We start from the raw sequence: 4,951 nt of genomic DNA, 5'->3' as shown, positions 1-4,951 counted from the left end.
CTGCGTTCACAAAGCGGAACTGGAACAGAAGCCTGAACTTCACAATAAAAGCCCTTGAGTAAATCTGTGTTATACCACAAACCTCCAACAGGTGGCGCACTGTGCTGAAATACTGGGGGGTGCACAAAATAACATTTCAATCAGCAACCTTATCTTGGTGCACAATATACTCCGATCAGGCATAACATTATGACCACCTTCCTAACTGATTGGTCTGCAGCTATGCAGCCCCATACACAACAAACTGTGATGCACTGTGTATCCTGACACCTTTCTATCAGAACCAGCATTGACTTCTTCAGCAATTTGCAGACATCCCAAGTTGCAAAAACTCATTTCAGGGAGGTACCCCCGGACCCGGACCTCGACCCCGACCCATCAAGCCCAAAAAAAAAAAAAGCTAAAAAACCTCTCGCACACACCAAAGGATATGGGTGATAACAGAACTTTTAGGAGCTGCTAACTGAGCTACTAAGCTAACTGTTCGCGTCACAAACACATTAATGTGTACTACATAGTGCACTAGATAGTGTGAAAGATAATAGATTTATGTTCCCTACATAGTGCACTAGATTGTATATTAGAAAAGAATTTATGTTCCTTACTTAGTGCACTAGATAGTGTACTAGATAATAGACTTATGTTTCTTACATAATGCTTTAGGTAGCGTATTAGTTAACGGATTTAGTTTCCCTACATAGTGCACTAAATTGTATAACAGATAACGGATTTATGTTCCCTACATAGTGCACTAAATTGTATAACAGATAACGGATTTATGTTCCCTACATAGTGCACTAGATAGTATTTTAGATATGGATTTATGTTCCCTACATAGTGCACCATAGTGCACTAATAGTGTATTAGATAACGCATTCATGTTCACTACATAGTGCACTAGAAAGTATAACTAGATGATGATTTGTGTTCCTTACATAGTGCACTAGATAGTGTATTACATAATTAATTATGTTCCCTACATAGTGCACTAGATTGTATATTCGATCATAGATTTATGTTCCCTACATAGTGCACTAGACAGTATATTAGACAATAGATTTATGTTCCCTACACAGTGCGCTAGATAGTATATCAGATAACGGATTTAATACGCGATCAGGGAAAAAAGTCTGTGTCGCACAATGTATGTTCAGTTCTTGCACAACTTTTCACTTTTGTACACTTGGTTCACCTTAAATTGCTTCTATTTTTTAAATTATATTTTAAGTTTCTTTTTTTTCAATTTGAATTGTTCTACACTTTTTACATTTTAAAACATTTCTATTTTTTAGTATAAATATATATTTTATCTATTTGTAATTACTAATGTGGCTGAGCAGTCACAAAAGCATTTCACTGCCAGTTGTACTGTGTATGACTATGTATGTAACAAATAAACCTTGATTTGATTTGATTTTGATTTGCTTATGGTCACTGTGGCTCCAGCTCGATACTTAAACACTTGGAACAGAGCGCCAGTCTATCGTATTGCTTTAAAAAAAAAAAAAGGTTGCTTTGACCATAGGCTGCACAGTGGCTCGGTGGGTAGCACTGTCACCTCACAGGTCCTTGGTTTGACTCCCCGTGTCTGCATGGTTATCTCTTGGAGTTCTGGTTTACTCCCACATTTCAAAGACATGCACTCAGGTTCATTGGAGATACTAAAATTGCCCTAGGTATGAATGTGTGTATATGTATGCTTTGTGATGGACTGGTGACCTGCCCAGGGTGTTTCCTACCTTTTGCCCAGTAAATAGTAGTCACCGCAACCCTGAATAGGATAAAGTGGTGGTAAAACAGACAGTGAATGAATGAATGAATAAATGAATGAATAAATGAGTTTGTTTTGACCGAATATGGAGCTAAAAATATGTCATTTTTTTCAAAGAATTTATAAAAAAATTAAAACACTTTTCTTCTGCCTTCTCTTACACCATTATTTTATCAACTGTGTCAATGATAAATAATTCCAAAAATTCATCTGACATCCCGTTTGTTTCTTTTCTTCAAGTGCACTGTTATGTCAAATATTACCAAAACTCACTTCCATTTTAGGTTGCCAGATTTTAGCTGTGCCAAACTGTGGGGTTCCGTCAGATGTTACCTTTTTCTGCCAAACCACCATGTCGACATATCATTTTCTAAACCCCTGGCAACCCTTCTTTTGACATAAAATTTTAAATTATTTATTTTATTAATTCAAATAACTTAATACAAATTTGATAGGGGGAGGACATTTTGCAAATTTAAATATTAAAGGGGATTTTTGTACATTTTGCCATTACACATTTTTCCTTCCAACTCCCCCACTCCCTGCCCTCAACTGTTCTGGGAAGATTTTTATGAGATGCTTAAGCAAGTCTATTGGATTTTGTACCCATTTAGTTAAAACAGCATTTGTGAGATGAGGTACTAATGTTGAGTAAATGTATGTGTAGCCCTACAATAGATCATGGTCTAGTATTTTTATTTAAATACTGAATGAATAACCTGCTATTTTTCACAGGTGCGCCACTGCGACTATCACTAAAATGACACAATAAACTGCTACTGTTATTTTTCGTATACACTGGCTAGTCAAAAAAGTCACTGTTTGTATTCAAAGAAACAAATAGTTAAAAGCCTTTGATTGGATAATCACTGTGATGTAAGTAATGCAGCAAGTAGCTTCTCTTTTCTTAAACAACTATGTCTGTTTCAGATGGGTCAAATTATAGGCCATTGTTAAGCAAAAAAAAAAAACTAAGCAGAGGAGGCTGAAATAACTGGAATTGGTTTAGTTTTCCAATTCGTTATTAAAATCTGAAAGGTGAGTGGTGAATCGTCTACTTCATGAAATAAATGTGCTTGAAAGCAATCTGATTGTGACTGGAGATCACTTAAACACTTAGTGAAGTTGAATCATAAAAACTGACCGTAAAACTCATGGTTACGTTTAATAGTGAAAAGTTCATTTCCACACACATGAGCAGGGTTAATCAGTTGCGTAACCCACTTGTTAGTGAGACTAACAAAAAAATAAGCTTCAATTTGCTAGAGAGCAATAAAGATTGGAACAATTAAAAAAGGTCACATAGTCTGAGTATAGTGCTATCATAATTCAGAGCGATGGGTGTGTCAGGGTGAAAGAGTAAGCTCATAAAGCGATGCTCCTAGCATACATAGTGCCCACTTGGTCACGTTGAGTCTCAGCAATGTTATGTTGCAATAAAATGAAGTCAGCTGACTAGCTGAATGTACTCAGTGACCAGGTTATTTCATCAATGATTTTTTCTTCCCTGATGTCATGAGCAGATTCTAATGACAATGACAATATCAAGATTCATTGGGCTCAGTTTGTGAAAGAACATGAGAAATCACCACCACAGACCTTGACCTTGGACCCATTGAAAATCTTGGTCAAAAATGAATGCAACTCTAAATGAATGTTATAAAAATTTTATATTGTTGCACAAAGTTGTCGAAACAAGGTTAAAAATTATCCAATGAAATACTGTGCAAATAATGGCCGGGCAGTGTAAATACCATGACAGTTAAAAAGGTCAGATTATTTATGTTTTCATAATTACTTAATTTATGAGAAATTCATGTTCTGCACAGTTTCAGCATTAACATGATATAGATTTAGGAATAAAATTTTTTATTTCATTACTTTATTAAAATAAAATTTGCTATATTCACCAAAATTTGCATTAATTCAAATTATAGAAATGGAAAACAAATACACATAAACTGTACTAAAATTAACATCCCATTTACTGCTGTAATCACACTAACATAACTTTCAAAAAATGTAAATTGGTTAAAACAAACAGACAAGCCAAAATCCCCCAAACAGCCTAATAACCCACCCCCCCTACCACAGCTTTCATATGTTCTGATGATAATGGTGATTTAGAAAGGGAAAAGTTTAATGACAGCTTTACATTGTGGGTTATCAGGAATTAAAGAATAAACATATACCATAGTTCAAAAACATACATAATAATTACACATTTGGTCAATATTCTTAATGTGTTTATTTTGGATTAAAGTTAAACAAATGATAAAGGTGACCATGAAACTTCATGGTCTCAGAGTCTACAAAGAGTCTACAAAGACTCTGAGACCATGTGATACAAGGTAGCAGGTGAACAATATAAAATCACTACACATCACTACATATTAGTGTGCAGGGTGTTATTTGGAGATTATTAGCAGTTTGGTTTCCAGACAGTCCATGGCTTGGAGTGCAGCTCTAGGTGACTCTCTGCAGGTAACAACTTCTCCACTGGAATTAAGAAGTCTTCCACATGGAGAGACTGTTACAGCCAGCGAGCACCACACCTGAACATGGCCTCTTCATTGTGAAGTACATATAGTGGTAGTCCAGTGTTCATGCTAAATTGCACAAGACAAACATTTAAAAGAATTTTATGTATTTATACAAAAATAGTCAAAAATGTATTACCTTAATTTCTCTGACACCTGTAAATCCTAGGTCATGAATCTGATTACCAGTTATTGACTTTTTTTAATGTATTAATATCAGTTTATATTACTAGATCTCATCTGCAATGCCATTCCTATTTTAAACAGTCCAGTGTAAATCTTTGAGGTAAAATGAACTTTACCCGTTTTGCTGCAGTCTCCTCCTTAAAGACGACAATAAAACAATTTAAAAGTATAAACTTTGACCCCTGTAAAAGTGGACCTCTAAAAGTAACAAAGATATGTTTAAGAAACTACTTTAAATAATCAAATAACCAGACATACATGAACAATTTAGAATAGTTTTTATCTTTAATAAATCTTTAATAAACTTCACTTTACAGAAATTGTCTACTGCCCTGCAGCATTTTCCCTCATGTTATGGTAAAGTCACAGGCAATATTTGAGATGTGCAATAACATTTAAAAGGTTGAATTAAAGCAGAAATGTAAATTTTAAAGAAAAATAGATTTTCACTGCT

The sequence above is a fragment of the Trichomycterus rosablanca genome, chromosome 8 (genome assembly GCF_030014385.1).
Source record: "Trichomycterus rosablanca isolate fTriRos1 chromosome 8, fTriRos1.hap1, whole genome shotgun sequence".
In the NCBI taxonomy this organism is placed as follows: domain Eukaryota; kingdom Metazoa; phylum Chordata; class Actinopteri; order Siluriformes; family Trichomycteridae; genus Trichomycterus; species Trichomycterus rosablanca.
Note: the sequence above shows the minus strand (reverse complement) of the source record.